The 19352-nt window shown below is 39.4% G+C and overlaps 1 pseudogene across 1 annotated transcript; it reads left to right on the top strand.

Moving 5' to 3' along the window:
* Window positions 1–16574: 16574 nt before the first annotated feature.
* LOC311168043 (ferritin heavy chain-like) lies at window positions 16575–17619 on the top strand (annotated as a pseudogene). Its single transcript has one exon. The product of its transcript is annotated as a ferritin heavy chain-like (transcript).
* The last annotated feature ends 1733 nt before the right edge of the window (window positions 17620–19352 follow it).

The raw sequence follows: 19352 nt of genomic DNA, 5'->3' as shown, positions 1-19352 counted from the left end.
TGTGTGTCCTGGTGTCAAATGTGTGGGGAAACACCGAAAACTAATTTAGCAACATATGAACCAAAAGGTCTGAGTGGTAGTCAAAAGGCTCTGCCTGGAAGCTATTATCTGTCCTGCAGACATCTTTGGCTTGGCAGATAAAATAACCACAATTAAAAGAATAATTCAGGGCCTCCCCGGTGGCGCAGCGGTTGAGCTCTGGGTTGCGAAGCTGCCCGCGGCCTCTGTGGCGCCGGTTCGATCCCCGGCTGCTCCCCGGCCACTGGAGGAGGGTCCCACATGGTGCGCAGACCTCTCCTGCCGCCCACTGCTCCCCTCAGCAGTGTACCTCGGTCCTTCTGCCTGCTCTGCTCCCTGCTCTGGCTCTGGTGAATTCTCTCACCCTCCCGTGCTTCTGACTATACCCAGTGCATGTATAAACAAACAAACAAATAAATAAAACATGCCTCTATTAAAAAAAAAAGAATAATTCACATGCAAAACTTAAAAAATTCCATAAAAATCTAGATATCTGGCTTCTCATGAGAAGTTGATACTGAGGTGTAGTCTCATTGCAGCCGTCAGCTAGCAATGAGTAACAGTTGCCCCTGAAACACAAGGTATGCCCTTTCCATTTTACCTGCCTTCTTACTCCCCCTAAATTAGTTGTACACTACCCCCACTCCATCATTACATGTTTTTTTTTTACTGTTCTAGAGCACAGCCTGACCTCACAATACCTTAAACAACCCATGGGCACACCAGCTATCTCAGCAATAGTCTCAAAAACAGAACTTAGAAAGGGAACTTAATACTTTTTATCCTAAAAATAATACACATGCATTATAGAAAGTTTTGAAAATAAAATGAAAGGTTATTAAATCAGCAGCAATGTTGCTACCCCTGAATGATCACTGTGAGTGTCTCATAAAGCATTTTTCTGCTTTTTTTCTATTGCTACATATAAGGCTACACTGGTACATATGTCATTCTCTGTGAGCTTCTATTTTTGTGCACTTCAAAGCTATATTTTCCTTTGTATTTGAAACCATGGGATTTGTTTGGCAATCATGATTTCCTATAAATAAAAATCATCTGCTAACCTTATTCCTCAATACAATATTGCATACAATGAATTTTATATTATAGTTAAACTTATTTAGAACCAACTAGCTGCACTAACTTTTATAACATTAACTTGCTTAAAATTGGTTTGAACTTCTCCTAGAGCATAGTAAATGCTTTAGAGTTAAGACAATAAAGTTGATCACTTGGTTCTGGTACAGAGCTTTGTTCTATCACTTTTGGTTTCAGAATCTCACATATCTATAACAGCCAATTTCAGATTATTGTCAACTGGATGTGGCCTGTATTTGTACTGTGTCATTTGTCCATGTGTATACTACAAAAATATTTGAGAGATAGCTGGTTAAATGATGAGAACAAGGACCAATAAACACTTCATCTCTTTATCCCTCTGAGATCACAGAATTTATCAGCCCCTAGACTTCAAGAAGAAAACAGACATCCAAATTGATTGAAATTAAGTTTCTGTCAACCTCTTTCTTGCTGTCCTTCCGGGGTTTATGTAGAAACTAAGTTTATTAAATGGCAGGCATACAGAAATATAAGGTAACACTCCCCCAAAGTCAAAGTTTATGATGATTCATCCTTGTTTTGTTTCTCCCTATGAAAGTACACTGTTTGGAGACTGGCATTTTTTATGGAGTTACACTGTGACTATGTAAGTAAAATTACAGCAACAACTTTATAGAAACAACAACTTTATAGAAATGACTGAAGAGGTGAAAACAGTAGTTATAGCTTCTGTTTTAATTGGTACTGATTAAGTTTCAGATTATTTAAGATTCCAGGAATAACTGTAGTTTGACAGATGAGAAATTAGGAATTTATGAAATTATGTGGGGGCTTCCTTTTCTAAGTAAAACAAAAGCTTGTTGCTGTTGTTTTAGTATGGCTCTTTTAGGTCAAGTGGAAAATGATGTTTATTGTGAATTTTTTTGTGCTGTTAGGCCTTTCTTTCTGTTGGCTATAGCAACTTTAATAACATTGAAAACCATTTGAACTATTAACAGCCATAATCTGGTTTTAAAGTTATTCCATATTGAACTTTTTCTTACTGTATTATTATGCATTTGTTATTTTAACATATATTTACCAAATATGTCAGGCATTAAGCCACGTGTTGAGAAAACAGGATGAAAAAGACACCGTCCTTTTCTGGTAGGAGGTCTTAGTGTAGAGAAAGATGACCAGCTGCACTACAGGGCGATGATGCCAGAGTAGAATGAAGTATGCGGTGAGGTATGCATGGGAACACAGTGGCCTAACACCAAGCTGGAAGAATGATTAAAGATGAGGAAAGAAGATGGTGGCAATTTAAAATGATTAGTAAGTTTCCCAGTTAAAAAAGTAAAGAAGGTCATTCGAAGCAAGAGGAGTTTAGTCAGTTTAGTGAGAAAGCAAGGTAAATTACAATATTGGTAACTGGGAGAGCAGTTAGGAAGCTGGTGGTACAATCACCCAGGTAAGGTATGCTAACAGCTTGACGCTAGATAGTGATAGTGATAACAGTGAAAAGAGGATTCAACTGACAATACTTAGGATGGAAAGTTATGAAGACCTGATAACTTTCTCAGGTGAAAGACTCTCTGGTCATAGTTATTACAAATGCTCATGAAAGTGCTTGCTCTTTTTTTGACAAAATTTGCAGGCAAACCATATATCTCAGCCATACAGCAGGAGAGGAGGAGGGAGAGGGTTCAAAACAGAGGAGGGAAAAGGATAGGGGATTTTGGCGATGGTTACGGGTGCTGTGATGGTGGAGAATTATGGGGACTACACATGAGGGGAGAAATCAAATATTGAACAGAAATGAAAAATCATGTAAGAAAATAAAAAAATAAAATAAAATTGAGAACGTTTTCATGTAGCAAAAAAAAAAAAAAAGAAAAGAAAATGCTTGCTCTTTTTTATTGGCGTAATATTCAGATTAAAACAAATAACGTTTGGGCCTCCCTGGTGGCGCAGCGGTTGAGCGCTGGGTTGCGAAGCTGCCCGCGGCCTCTGCGGCGCAAGTTCGATCCCCGGCTGCTCCCCGGCCACCAGAGGAGGGTCCCACATGGCGCGCAGACCTCTCCTGCCGCCCTCTGCTCCCCTCAGCAGTGTACTTCGGTCCTTCTGCCTGCTCTGCTCCCCTTTCTGGCTCTGGTGAATTCTCTCACCCTCCCGTGCTTCTGACTGTACCCAGTGCATGTATAAACAAAACAAACAAACAAATAAATAAATAAAGCATGCCTCTATTAAAAAAAAAAAAAATAAAAAAAATAAAACAAATAACGTTTGCTCATACCTTTGAGTCCTGAAATTTTAAGTTGAAATCTTCTCATCCTCTTGAACAACAACAAAAAATATTCTGATGGTTTCATCTCATCAGTACATCTTTTTCCAAATCATAAAACCACCATTTGCTAAGAAGCTAACAAAAAAAATGGGGATGTGGTTCTTTAGAATTGCAGCAATTTCACATCTCTGCTACCACAATCTACACCTGTTCATACACCCACCTCCTGTCATTATTAATAGTTCTCTGCTTTCTCAATTTTTCCATTCAAACCTAATTAAAAGAAAAATAAGCTGACCACCAAATTGAGTGAGTCACTTTTAAAGTCATTCTTATGGTTAGTGGAGTTTCGGTTCTCAATTTTTTTTTTTAAATAATGAGTTATCCTAAATGTCCAAAAATGTGATTGACCTTCTTAAATGTATCAGAAAGCAGGAAGGGAATGGCAACATATTGTTAATTTAAATTTAGGACTCAAGTAATGTACTATGATAGGTGTGATTTGAAGAAAAGAGTGTGTCGCTAATGTCAACTTGCATAATTCTGAATCAAATGGGAAAGGTACGTCTCAGTAGGCTCTATACATATAAGTTGCAAGGCCTAATATTCCATTTGTTAGAAACTTCAAAAGCTTTTTGAATAAGCACATTATCATATGAAGCATATTACCATGCTTTTGTTTTTTTTAAAGATTTATTTATTTATTTATTTATTTATTTATTTATTTATTTATTTATTTATTTATATAAGCACTGGGTACAGTCAGAGGCATGGGAGGGAGAGAGAATTCACCAGAGCCAGAGTGGGGAGCAGAACAGGCAGAATGATGAAGTACACTGCTGAGGGGAGCAGCGGGCGGCAGGAGAGGTCTGCCACGCCATGTGGGACCCTCGCTGGTGGCCAGGGATCGAACCGGCGCTGCAGAGGCTGCGACCAGCTTCGCAACCCAGCGCTCAACCACTGCGCCACCGGGGAGGCCCATATTACCATGCTTTAAACTTGAACCATTTTTTTCTGCATATGCCCTTAAATTTAACGTTAAATGCTATTGGTGTAATAAAATATTTAGAATTTTATTACCAATGGCACTTAAAATAGTAAAATTAAGAAATATGGGAAATTCTACTAACAATACTCTGAATGTACAAAACAGAAATCTGGGCCTTTTTAATATAACAAATGAGTTTCTGTAATTTCAAATTACAGAAGAAACCACGAAGATTATCTTCCTCAGTCCTCTAATGCTAGGGAACCAGGGACCAGAAAATTATCTGATATAACCAACATGACAAAATTCGTTGGTAACAGCCTTAGAATTTAAGTGAAAGTTCTTCTTGCCTGTCGGTGACTTTACCACCAACATAGTTGAACCAGAGAATGAATTATGCTATATTTTATGTAAATTGTGATTTTCATATTTCTATTCAGTATGCTTAAAGGAAAAAATATTCAAACAATCACATCTGTCAAATTAAAATTAGAAAAGATGGAAGTTAGGTGGAGACATAGCCTAAAATAATCAGAAGTGAATTTTTTTCACATTTATAAGAATTTTTCTTTGGCATAAACTTTAATGAGACTAAGTTGATCATGCCATGCTCACAGAGACTATGAGCTCTGTTCTAATAAGTAGATATGGATGATAGGTGTCAAGCATGTCAAATGTCTAAGACAAATTGTTCCACTTCATTCTACATTGATGGGGTCTAAAGTCCAGTCATCGTCTATCAAATTTGTGATTTTCAGAAGTTCTAATTATGGTTATAATAAATTGCAAAAACAAACAGACAAAAAAACCTCAATCAAAGAGAAAGTGTTGACCTGGCAGGAAACTGCACCAAAACTTTCAATGGAGTTCCAAACAAGAACATTCTCTTTCTTTTGACCTTCTTGTTTCCTCCTCATATCATCATGAATATGAAGAGAAACGGGAAGATGGTCATGCTGAAAACATAACATGTAAGAGTTCTTGGGCTTACTGGGACTCTTTGTCTTCACATGCATTATTCAACTGCAGTTATTAAATTCCTTTTTCACAAACTTCTGTTGAGAATGCTTACAACTAAGGAACACTTGGCTGTTCAGTGGTACTCATTTTCATAAGGGCTGGAGTGGGGGAGGGTTCCTGAAAGAAGTTTCAGGGCAATAAAACAATTACTCAAGCCTTTGCGGCTGAGCCATTATTATTCAAGAATTGGGCTATTCATTAAGGAACTAACCTGGACCCTAGTCATATACTGACAACCCCTTCTATAAAATGATGGCTAACCTTAGTCAATAAGAGAAGAGAACTGACATTTGAGCACCTACAATGTGTTTTACATGTTTCCACATTCTCACAATAGCTTTATAAGAAGTGTATTACCCCATCTGGCAAATGAAGAAACAAATTCTGAGAAATGAAAAAAGTTGCTCAAGGTCATACCCAGAAGACTGGTCTATCTAAAATCAAAGTTCAAGTCCATTCCACCAAGCTCTATTTTCTCCAACCTAAAAAAAGGTGGAGGACCCCCAAATCACCATTCATAATAATAATACATTGTAAAATCAATGTCCTTTGGGTATGAAGAGAATTGGCCTTGCTATGTCATATTATGCCTCTGTTCTGTGCATTTCATCTGCAAAATCTGCTGGCTATCCTTCAATTCGATGGGCCAGAAACTATCTCTATGATTAACTAACTCTAGGGATTGTGTTTAAGAAATACAATTTGATGGTGACTGGGGGAACATTTGTTTCACAGCCATTAAGTCAGACCTAATCCCAGTTTCATTGCAGTGAGATTGTCAGGTGCCAAAAGAAGTGATGACAGGGGGCCGAGGCAGATGTTATGACAAATTAACAAGGGAGGCTGTGGGCCAGGGAAGAGTCAGAAAGTATTTGAAGCATACGTTGCAGTATAATTTCAAGCCATCTAACATCATTGAGTCAGAGAATGTCAGAAAAATAACCTAGTTTTGACAGAAAGAACCACAGAGACAAGACATCTGAGGCCCCAGCGAGATCTGGTTTTGTCATCAGAAGCTTCACTGCTGTCTAGCTAAGCATTCGGGCTGGCTTTCACATGCAGTAGATTGTGTAAGATGGAACATTAGGTCATGGTCAGTTTGCCAGTCAGTCAAGTGTGTTCTACATTTAGAAGAAGAGGAAAAATTTCTGGGCCCCCGCCCCCTTAAAAGGCCATAGGACAGTCTAAGGTCAATGAGAATGACAATGTCTCGTTTTTTACTTACCCTTTTATGTACGGAAACTATCTCCAGCGTGATATAGGCCACATTTTTATTATCTAACTCCAAAAGCATCAATAATAGCAGAGTATTTTCTTCACTCTCACAAAGATGAATATTAAAGACCTGCTTAATTGTGACAATTCACATACATAAGGGTACCTTTCATCAATGTGAATTGTTTGCTATATATATACTAATTATAAAATGCAAAGATGTGATGAAGGGGCCAAAGAATAAATTGGTTAAAACATAAACATGCAAAAGTAGAAAGGTTTTTCCTAAACACCAGAGGATCTGCAAATAGCATTTTAAAATGTGAGGGGACATGTGTACCATCACATTGATAACTAAAGGTGTGTGAAATAAAAATGCAATGAGTTCATTTTTTTACTGCTAATATTAAAAAAAATTATAATATCTAGAGCAATAAAATATACAGTGAGCTTTCTCATACTTAGCTGATAAAAATAAGAATTGCTATGAGCTCTCTGGAAAGTAATTTACTAGTATATTATGAAAGGCTTAAAATATTCATACTGCCTTCAAAAGTACTCTGGGGTGGGGTCAGGCAACCTTGCTTTAACAAGGTTACCAAGAGATTCTGATGCATAAGTTTGAGAAACACTGCCCAGGGAAGTCTCAACCACTCCCATGGTTTAAAGACAACATGTAGGCAGATGACTCCTGAACCTACATTTATACCCCAGGTGTACATTCTAAATTCCAAGCCCCGATAACCAAGTACCCACATGACATATACTATTGATATTTCATAGATGCTTCAAAATAAATTACATTTACGTTCAGATATATTGTGCCCAAATCTCGCTGCCCTCCAGTGGCACTGATGATAAGTGATAAATGGCATTAACATTCTATTCAAGTCAGAAATGCAAGTATCATCCTTGACTCCTCCCACCTTCTACCACCTCATCCCTACATCCAATCAAGCATTATTTCCTAAAGATTTAAAACATTACTATGGATTGAATTGTGTTCTCTAAAATTCATGTGTTGAAGCCCTAACTCCCCAATGTGACCGTCTGGAGACAAAGGTTTTAGGAGTAACTACAATTAAACGAGTCCAATAGGACAATGCCCTTATAAGGAGAAGAGATGGAGTTTCTACCATGTGAGGACAGAGTAAGCATGTGGCCATCTGCAAGCCAGGAAACCAACCCTGTGGACCTTGAGATGGGATTTCCCACTTGCAAAACTGTGAGAAAATTAATTTTTGTTGTTTAAGTCACCAGTCTCTGGTATTTTGCTATGGCAGTCTACTACAATTATCTATAACCTGGCCATTTCCTTTTATCTCCATTGCTACCATCCTGTACAGACTATTATCATCTTTTGCCTGGACTATTGCAATATCCTTCCTTCTAGCCATTTTCTATCCAGATTTGTCTCACCTCCTTCAAAGCATTCTCTACATTGAACTAGGGTGATAACATCATATCATGACTATTTAAAATCCCTCAATGGTTTCCCACTATCTTCCACATAATGCCAGGTACTTAACATAGTTTTGTCAGGATGAAGTAAGAAATATTAGCTTAAGGATTCCAAGCCCACCTCAATATACTGCTCCCTGGCCCATTCTTCTATAGACTCTTGCTGTCCAGTATGTATATTGCCTCAACAGCACCCTCCTGGTAGGCTGCTCTTAGTGTCATTTTTCAGCCATGCTAGAAAATATCTGGTAGCCCCCCACAGCTCCCTGAAGTCACCTTTATCTATGAGGTTGTACTCAGGTCCCACCTCTCAGGTACCCCCTGCAGTCCTTGGGTGTGTACTCTCACTTGGCAAGTATATTTCACAATTTTTTCTAATGCCCAGCTTGTTAGTTTGCTGGTTTATATTTAAAAGTCAAGAATTTGAAGTTTTGGGCCTCCCTGGTGGCGTAGGGGTTAAGTTTCAGCGCTATCAAGCTATCACCACTAGGACCTGAGTTCAATCTCAAGGCAAGAAGTTAACCCACACGGCACAGCAGAACTCTCCTGTCTGCCTGCCGCTCCCCTTACCAGTGTATTTCATTGGATCTGCCTGTTTTGCTCCCCACTCTGTCTCTGGTAGATCCTCTCATCCCTTGCACCTCTGGCCTGCATCCCAGTTCATCTATGCATAAATAAATAATTTTTTTAAAAAAAAGAATTCGAAGTTTTTGTTCTTGGTTTTCGTTGTGGTACCCTCTCTACTTCTTGGCGGAATATCTCTTGGCTTATAGTCCAAGTGATGGAGGGCTAAAGGTTATTATAGTACTAGAAAACCATCTAATTGAGAAAAGATGTGTGAAATTAGTGTGACTCCCTTTCTCAATATCCATACCATCTATACTGTGTTGGTAAGTATTCTGGTGAATTACAGAGACTTTTCTACTCTAAGCTAATACACTATAGGGTGAGAGATCAGGGTCAGAGAGGGTCTTTTTCTTTAAAAGATAAGATAATGGGGCAGATGTGTGAAAGAAGAGGTAAAAGTATGTCCTGGGATAGATCTTTTTTTAAAAATTTTTCCAGCTTTATTTAGTGTTATTGACAAATAATATTGTAAGATGTACAACATAATGATATCTTATATGTATACACAGTGAAAAGATTTGTCCCATTGTGTTAACGAACACATACATCACCTCACATATTTACCTTTTTGTTTTGTGAGACCACTTAAGGTAGTAAATTTCAATTAAACAACATAGTATTATCAACTATAGTCATCATGTTATACATTGGATCGTTAGACCTTATTCATATTATAACTGAAATTTTGGTTGGTGATATTTGGTTGGTGATATTTGAAAATACTTTTGGTTGGTTGGTGATATTTGAAAATACTTTTCTACTCTCTTTTCTATGAATTAAACCTTTTTTTAAGAGTCCATAAACAAAGTAACATGCAGTATTTGTGTTTCTCTGTGCTTTGTTTGTTTATAAAGGTAATGTTGTTTTACAACACTATGTATTTTTTTTTTTTTAAAGAGTGTTTTTTTTTTTTTTTTTTTAGAGGCATGCTTTATTTATTTATTTATTTTGTTTGTTTATACATGCACTGGGTACAGTCAGAAGCGCGGGAGGGTGAGAGAATTCACCAGAGCCAGAGCGGGGAGCAGTACAGGCAGAAGGACCGAAGTACACTGCTGAGGGGAGCAGCGGGCGGCAGGAGAGGTCTGCGCGCCATGTGGGACCCTCTTCCGGTGGCCAGGGAGCAGCCGGGGATCGAACCGGCGCCGCAGAGGCCGCGGGCAGCTTCGCAACCCAGCGCTCAACCGCTGTGCCACCGGGGAGGCCCTACAACACTATGTATTTTACAGGTAACGGTTCACACCTCTACCATTGTATGTTATCATACCACACTCACCACCAAAGTCCCAGTAATTCTCCACCACAGTCCATTTAGCGGCCTCTACTATTTGTTCCCACCACCACCATCCCCTCCTGGTATCCTCTTCCTGGCTTATACCACTTAGCATAATACCCTCCAGGTTCACCAATGTTGCTGCAAATGTCAGGACTTCGTTCTTTTTCAAGACTGAATAATATACATTGGGGGCGGAGAGAGAGAAAGAGAGACACTACATTTTCTTTTCTATTCCTGTCCACCGACACTTAGGTCTATTTCATACCTTGGTTATTATGAATAACGTTGTGGTGAACATGGGAGCATAAATGTCTGTCTGTGACAAAGACTTTGTTTCCTTTGGTTATATCCCCAAATATTGGATTGCTGGCTTATATGATAGTTCTAGTTTTTAAATACTGAGGAATCTCCATAGTGTTCTCCATAGTGGCTGCACCAATTTACATTCCTACCAACAATGCACAATGGTTCCCATTTCTCCATATCCTCTCCAACACTTGCTATCTTTCGTCTTTTTGATAAAAGCCATTCTAACAGGTAGGAGGTAATATCTCGTGGTTTTGATTTGCATTTCTTTAATGATTAGTAATGTTGAGTACCTTTTCATGTACCTGTTGGCAATCTGCATGTCTTCCTTAGAAAAATGTCCATGCAGGTCCTTTGCCTATTTTTAAATTGGGTTACTTCCCTTTGTTGCTATTTAGTTGTATGAGTTCCTTGTATGTTTTGGATATTAACCCTTTATCAAACATGTGGTTTGCAAATCTTTCCTTCCATGACATAGGTTTCCTTTTCATTTTGTTGGCGATTTTCTTCACTGTGCAGATTTTTAGTTTGAAGTTGTCTCATTTTTTTTTGCTTTTGTTGTCTGTGCTTTCGGTGTCAAGCCCAACCTTACTAACATGACCAGTATCAAAGAGTATATGTCTCTTTGATTTCTACTAGGAGTTTTATGATTTTAGCTCTTATGATTAATCAAATTTTTAATCCACTTTGAGTTTACTTTTATGTATGGAATAAGTTAGGAGTCCAATTTCATTCTTTTGTACGTGGTCACCCAGTTTTCCGAAACCATTTAGTGATGATACTATGTTGATTAGCTATAGTTTTGTGGGTCTTGTGGATGCAAGCCCAATTTGTTTGCAGATCTAGGTATAGTATGAGCCAGCTAAGTAAGAGTCTTAAAAGTTGCAAACCCTTTCTTTTTATGGAGAAACTGGGAGTCAGGGTTTCCCTCTTTACTGTTCAGGGCTGTGCCACAGATAAGGTTTACTGTGAGAGTGTGTTTCAGCCTTTCCTACCAATTTTGATGTGGGTATTTTCTTATCTGTCTAATGTATAGGAGTTGATGGACAAGTTTGTGGATCTCTTCAGTGGGAATTGCTCCCTGTATAGGTGTAGTTCCAGTGTGTTGAGTGGAGAAGGGGTACTCAAGAGACTCCTGTGTTGCTATCTTGGTTCTCCTTTCAGAAATCATTTTTACAGATCAGTTTCAAGGACTGTAAAGGATTCCTTTAAAGGCCTCCCTAGTCTTCATATCTCTAAATCTTCCCATACCATACCATAGTATATGTATAGGTATGGTCTAAAGATGGCTATCTTTAAACAGCACAACTTGCCTACATAATCTCTCCTTATCACCATACAATACCCACAATGTGAAAAAAAAAAAAAAAGTGTTAAAGGATGAGAATGACTAACTATTTGAATCTGTATTTTAAAAGAGATTTTTATTAAGTAAGTTGACAACTGGTAAATGTGTATAATGTCACTGTTTCCTTGATTCTAGAACTAATATTTTTGCTTTAATAGTTCTAAAATTTTGGGCCTCCCCGGTGGCGCAGCGGTTGAGCACTGCCCGCAGCCTCTGCAGCACCGGTTCGATCCCCAGCTGCCAGGCAAGGGTCTCACATGGCGCGCAGACCTCTCCTGCAGCCCACTGCTCCCCTCAGCGGTGTATTTCCTCACTCTGCCTGTTCTGCTCTCTGCTTTGGCTCTGGTGAATTCTCTCACCCTCCCACACCTCTGACTGTGCCCAGTGCTTGTATAAATAAATAAATAAATCTTTAAAAAAATTGTTTAATAAAAAAAAAAGTTCTGGGCCTCCCCGGTGGCGCAGCGGTTGAGCGCTGGGTTGCGAAGCTGCCCGCGGCCTCTGCGGCGCCGGTTCGATCCCCGGCTGCTCCCCGGCCACCGGAGGAGGGTCCCACATGGCGCGCAGACCTCTCCTGCCGCCCGCTGCTCCCCTCAGCAGTGTACTTCGGTCCTTCTGCCTGCTCTGCTCCCCGCTCTGGCTCTGGTGAATTCTCTCACCCTCCCGCACTTCTGACTGTACCCAGTGCATGTATAAACAAAAAAACAAAACAAACAAACAAACCAGCAAACAAATAAATAAAGCATGCCTCTATAAAAAAAAAAAAAAGTTCTAAAATTTTACCCCGAAATGGAAGGTTTCTTTTAGTATGAAGACCTATTGCTAAATCAATGTGTATCTTACAATTTAGAAAGTCCCCTTCTAAAGGGTAGGAGAAAAGTGGGGGTTTATTGGCCCTACCATTCCATGGATAAAGAGAATTACCTCCCATATTTAGTAGTTAGTCATTAATGTACACTAGAACCCTGTTTCCAGGCCTCAGCTCCAGAGATTCTGATTCAGAAAGCGTGTGTGGGGCAGGGCGGGGGGGAGGTTTGGGGGAGTGGGGAGGGGCAGTATTTCAAGCACTCTAAGTGCTTCAGACACAATTAGTCTTTTGGTCTAAATATTGAGGAACCTCCACACTGTTTTGGGAAACATTCACCTAAAGAGAGAAATGTCCTAGAAAAATGTATAATTTCAAATTTGCAGAAGTGATCTATAAATCAAAAAATTCAGTACTAGGAGTGTGTTAAGTTGTATTTGGAGCCTGCAAAAGCATTACAAAGTGCAAAATGTGGATTAGAATTAAAAAAAAAAATCCAAATATTATGAGTTTAGGGTTGACATTAACAGGAAGAACACACCTTGCCTGCAGTAACTGTTCATGCCCTAGGACTCTCTGAGCTCCCCTACCTGAGCAAACCCTGGGCTCTGGAGTCTGTGGGCTTTCCCAGGGAGGATAAAGACCACAGAGTCAAATTGCCATTCAAATAACAAAACATTTCATATTCTGGAAAGGGGCTAAAGACATACCACTATACAAGGTACATTATAAACTAAGCAAATTGAACTAAAGAGATGCCTGATTTAAACAAGATTTTACTGTTCAAAAATGCCTGGAGGTGGGGGCCTCCCTGATGACACAGGGGTTAAAGTCTCAGCACTATAAAGCTATCCAGCCACTGAGGCATGAGTTCAACTCTGGCCAGGCAGCTAACCCACATGGTGCAGCAGACCTCTCTTGTCTTGCCTGCTGCTCCCCTCAGCAGTGTATTTCAGTAGATCTGCCTTTCTGCTCCCCACTCTGTCTCTGGTGAGTCCTCTCATCCACCTGCACCTCTGGCCTACACCCCAGTTCTTGTATGCATAAATAAATAAAAATAAATCTTTAAAAAAATGACTGGAGGTTTAAAAAATATCTTTTTTAAATAGGTGAAGGATAGCACTATAAAGAGGGCAAATAGGGCCTCCCTGGTGGCGCAGAGGGTTGAGTGCTGCTGTGAAGCTTTCTGCAGCCTCTGCAATGCGGGTTCGACTCCTGCCACTGAGAATCCCACATGGCACAGCAGACTTCTCCTGTCAGGCCCACTGCTCCCCTCAGCAGTGTCTTTGGTCTGTCTTCCTGTTCTGTTCCCTGCTCTGCCTCTGGTGAATCCTCTCACCCTCCCGTGCCTCTGGCCTGTACCCCAGCTCTTGTATAAAAAATAAATAAATCTTTTTAAAAAAATTTTAAAAAGAGGGCAAATAAATCAAGAAAACTTGATATCGTATAACAGAAAAATATCTCCATATTTACATTTGATAATATTTATTCATTAGTGTTAACAGTGTTATAAAAATAAAAATCAATGAATAGTTAAAATAAGAAGTGATGCAATCTTCAGAGTAAAAGGCAGTATTTTAATAACATTAATTTATTAGACTTGTAGTGTGTTTTGTTGCCTAGTAATCATGATTTATCTACTTAATGAATGTAAGTTAAAATTCTTTATAGAAAAACATTTTAGAAGTTCTTATAAAGAACTTAGATTGTTCTAAGCCTAAGAGGGCATAATGAATGGGTGGGTTAAAGTGTCCTATATAGCTTTATATTTGTGGCAAGGGTTATTTCTTGCTCATTTATGAGTACAAGATGAAGTCTGACTGTAATGAAAGGAATTCTTTTTAATTTTCTATTATGCATTCAAAGATATGCACAAATAGATTACTACAAGGGACACCATATTTCTATCCACTAGTATTATTTCATCTATACTATCCATGCTGCCTTCTCTTCCCAGAACTTAATTATTTTTTTTAAGATTTATTTTTATTTATTTATGCATGCAAGAACTGGGGTATAGGCCAGTGGTACGGGAGGTGAGAGGATTCACCAGAGACAGATTGGAGAGCAGAACAGGCAGATCTACTGAAATACTCTGCTGAGGGGAGCAGCGGTTGAAATAGGAGAGGTCTGCTACACCATGTATGGGTTAGCTCCCTGACTAGGGATTGAACTAATGCCACAGTGACTGGTGATAGCTTGATAGTGCTGAGATGTTAACCCCTGCCCACCAGGGAGGTCCCCCAGAACGGAATTATTTCAATGCAATTCCCACGTCATTTCATTCTTATTATTTCAGTGTGTATCTCCCCCCAAAATGACTTAAACAACAAAACCACAATATCAACATAATACCTAGAATATTAAGAATATGTGACTATTTCAAAATACACTAGAATTTGTAAATCCAAAGTAGTATTCTCTTGAGAGAATCATCTTAAAAGACCGTAAGTGATGCTAGTATTTCTCAAAACATTTTTTGAATACTTCTCGGGATTATTTTCAGGACTTGCAATATCTTTATTTTATTTTTTAAATAAATTTTATTTTTATATTCCCCATACAATTGCAACCCCCTTATTTTGACCCCAATCCCTCCACTCCCCGCCCCCCACCCCCCATAGAGTGTCTCTGGTTCATAGTTTTTTGTTGATTTTGATTTTCACTTTCCTATAGTTATTCATTTTCCTGGTCCTTTATTTAAGTTTTCTAGATTCCTGCTATGAGTGAGGCCATCTGGTATTTTTCTTTTTCTTTCTGGCTTATTTTGCTGAGCATGATCCCTTCCAGGGCCATCCATGTTGCTGCAAATTGCATGTGTTTATCTTTTTTGAATGCTGAGTAATATTCCATGGTGTATATGTACCACATCTTCTTGATCCAGTCATCTATTTTTTGGGTATTTGGGTTGTTTCCAAAGCTTAGCTATTGTAAACAGTGCTGCTATAAAAATAGGGGTGCAGGTGCTCTTTGGAATTGATGTTTCTGTGTCCTTTGGGTAAATACCTAGGAGTGGAATTGCTGGATCATATGGAAGCTCTATGTTTAGTAGGTCCAGAAATCTCCACACAGCTCTCCATAGTGGCTGGACCAGTTTGCACTCCCACAAACAGTGCAGGAGAGTTCCTTTTTCTCCACACTCTCGCCAACATTTGTTGTTGCTAGTTTTTTTAATATGTGCCATTCTCACTGGTGTAAGATGGTATCTCATGGTAGTTTTGATTTGCATTTCCCTGATTCCAAGTGATGTTGAACCTTTTTTCATATGCCTGTTGGCCATTTGCATTTGCTCTTCAGAGAAGTTTCTTTTTAGCTCTTCTGCCCATTTTTTGACAGGATTATTTTCTTTGTTGTTGAGTCTCATCAGCTCTTTGCAGATTTTTGTGATCAGTCCTTTATCATTAGTGTTGTGTGACTTGCAATATCTTTAAATGTCCCAAATGATGACAAACTTCAAGGATAGATTTGACTTGAAAATGGTCAGAATTCTTTAGGAATAAATCCCAGTAAGGAGAGGACATAAGCAAACTGGGCAAGACTGGTTTTGTTGAAGAAAGTTAATGTACATAGAGTAGGTCAAGGTGTGTCTCTTTCATGAAAAGAGTCTGATGCTCATAAACTAGCTGAGAAATTACCTACTCATGGACCAAAGATGCTGGGTGAGAGAAAGAGAACTCTGTTGTATTAGGAGCTGAACAGATGTGAAACTAGGAGGAGAATGTGAGAAGCAGCTGAGAAAGCCTGTCAACTGATGAAAAGAAGTTATGCTTAAACTTTGTACCCTAAATTCCAGTGATTCCAGCCCACTTTAAGGAATTATCTAGCATTTCAGGCTTCTGTGCCTTTGGTAAACAATGTTCCCTGTGATTGGAATGCCTGCTCCCACTGGGTGGACCCATTGGGCGAATCTCTGGTCATCCTTTAAGACCTTCATCAAATATTACCACATTCCTTCACTCTCTATGGAACAATTATTTGTTCCATTGTCTAGTCCTAGTTGTACATTGTAGATAATTCTTTAAACATTGCTGTACTGAGCCTTCGCGGACAGTCGCCGCGGTTTCCTGCTTCAACAGTGCTTGGACGGAACCCGGCGCTCGTCCCGTCGTCCCCCCCCCCCCCCCCCCCCCCCCCCCCCCCCGCCGCCCGGCCGCTGCCGCCCGCTGCTCCCGCCCACAGCGCCGTCCGATCGCCCCCAGCTCGCCGCCGCCATGACGACCGCGTCCACCTCGCAGGTGCGCCAGAACTACCACCAGGACTCGGAGGCCGCCATCAACCGCCAGATCAACCTGGAGCTCTACGCCTCCTACGTCTACCTGTCCATGTCTTACTACTTTGACCGTGATGATGTGGCTTTGAAGAATTTTGCCAAATATTTTCTTCACCAATCTCATGAGGAGAGGGAACATGCTGAGAAACTGATGAACACAACGAGGTGGCCGCATCTTCCTTCAGGACATCAAGAAACCCGACCGCGATGACTGGGAGAATGGGCTGAATGCAATGGAGTGCGCCTTACACTTGGAAAAGAGCGTGAATCAGTCACTACTGGAGCTGCACAAACTGGCTACTGACAAAAACGACCCCCATTTGTGTGACTTCCTGGAGACTCATTACCTGGATGAGCAGGTGAAATCCATCAAAGAACTGGGTGACCATGTAACCAACTTGCGCAAGATGGGGGCCCCCGAATCTGGCATGGCCGAGTATCTCTTTGACAAGCATACCCTGGGAGACAGTGACAAGAGCTAAGCTAAGCCTTAGGCTGGCTACTCATAGCCAGGGGGTGACTTTCCTGGTCACCAAGGCTGTGCATGCATGTTGGGGTTACCTTTACCTTTTCTATAAGTTGTACCAAAACATCTACGTATAGCTTTCATTTGTACCATTCCTTCAAATAAAGCAATTTGGTACCCGTAAAAAAAAAAAAATAAAAAAATAAAAAATAAACATTGCTGTACTGTTTTATAATTATTCAGATACATATATATATTTTCCTAATTAGACTAGTAGTTTTTCTATCTTTGGTACATAGACAGCGACTGTCACAAAGTAAATCCTCAGTAATCATTCATTTATTACAGTGATATGATGAATAATCTGTATAATCTTACATGCTTTAGACCCTGAGAAGTCCTCATCATGCAGCAAAGTTGTGGAGAATAAAGTAAAAAAGAAAAAATCTTAAACAAGAGCAGTTTTTATAACAGAAACCCAAAGAAATGTTAGCAATTTCCTTCCCTCCTTTTAAAAATAAAAATTTCAAAACCATTTTTTGAGAATCATAGTTGTTTTGCCTTTCTTTGAATGATTAATACCCAAGAAGTTAATTACCTATATGTTAACAATGAGTTCAAACTTAGTTGATCCACATTTTTCTCAAAATAAATTTGAAGGCAAAACACAAAGGATAAAAATGAATCACCCACTTCAAAGGAAATAAATGGCTGACTCTGAAGGTCCCTGGATAAAAACTAAAGAAATTTGAAGAGATTAAAACTAGTACTTAAAAGCTCTCTTGCCAGAACTATTCGAATATTCTGGTTTTCTCTCCCACTCTCTGCCCCAGAGCAAGAGCAGCTACATCTGTTCCTATTCTAATGACCTGGCGTTGGGCCTTGGTGGGAAGCAGAAGTATATGTTCCAACATTATGCCAGTGGCAGAGTCACACCCAACACACCTGTGGTGCAGTCCTAGGTTGGGAAATAAAGGAGTTTGTGAATAGCGCTGGTGGGTAGAGAGTCACCAGTAAGGAAAAGTTGCATTTGATGTCACCTATTCTTGGTTGCACCTGCATTTTATCTAGAGTAAAGCCTGTTCTTCAGATTGCCTTCTGAGCTCCATCTGATTAGCAGCATATTTTCAAACAATTTTTTTTTTTTTATTCAGTAGGTCCACATAAATTTTTACAATCCTTGTCAGGAGGTAAATATTCTAATAAACCATGTTTGTATGGAAATAACTTGATTTAGATACAGAAGAAACAGGATTAGAGTAGTTGAGCAACAGGTTTGCTTGGTTTTAATGGTTACATTGCACCACCTGGGCAAGGCATCCCATGATTTGAAAGACTGTTCTAATTCAACCCGGAAATCCGGCCAGACCACCCAGAGACTTACGAAAGTCTCCACAACATAGGAACAATTTCACTGACCTCATGACTCATAGCCTATTAGATCTTGTGGCAATTCTCAACCTGGCAAATAGATGAAATAAACTAACACTTGCTTTTAGCTAGTTTTACAAAGGCAATTCATTTTTTTAAAGAAAAGGAAAAACAATCAAAATTATAGCTTAAACTAAATGTATACACATGAAGTTGAGAATATAATAATGATGCTAATACAAACAACAGTAACATTTTATGTTGCTTGAAAAGAACATATTTTGATTGCTATCACATAAAGAATTTCACATTTCTAACAAAAGAGGGGGTAAGTGAAGCTTTCTATTTTGAAATATCAAAAACCAACAACTAGAATTTAACCTTGTTTTCAGATTTCAGAGAAAGTTATATGAGAGATACTTTCTTAAGTGCTCAGAGAAAACAACTTTAAAATATTTAATTTCATTTTCAAAAATGTATATGTCAATAGTTTGCTCTGAAAATCAATGTGCTAAGTTGAGACATCTCTCACATAAATTAATCTTAATTAATACAGGAATCTTAACAGCATGCTAAGGGCAGACCCTGACTTGTTTTTATTAACTTTTTCTATGTAAATTATACTTAAAAATCGGGCCTCCCTGGTGGCACAAGGGGTTAAGACGCAACCTATGAAGGTATCCGCAGTCATTGCAACAAGAGTTGAATCCCAGGACAGGGAGCTACCCACATGGCGCAGCAGACCTCTCCTGACTCGCCCACTGCTCCCTTAGCAGTGTTTTTCAGCCAATCTGTCTGTTCTGTTCCCCACTCTGTATCTGGTGAATTCTCTCACCCCCCCACACCTCTGCCCTGT

Source organism: Talpa europaea (assembly GCF_964194135.1).
Source record: "Talpa europaea genome assembly, chromosome: 3".
NCBI lineage: Eukaryota > Metazoa > Chordata > Mammalia > Eulipotyphla > Talpidae > Talpa > Talpa europaea.
Note: the sequence above shows the minus strand (reverse complement) of the source record. Positions and strands in the feature narration are given on the sequence as shown.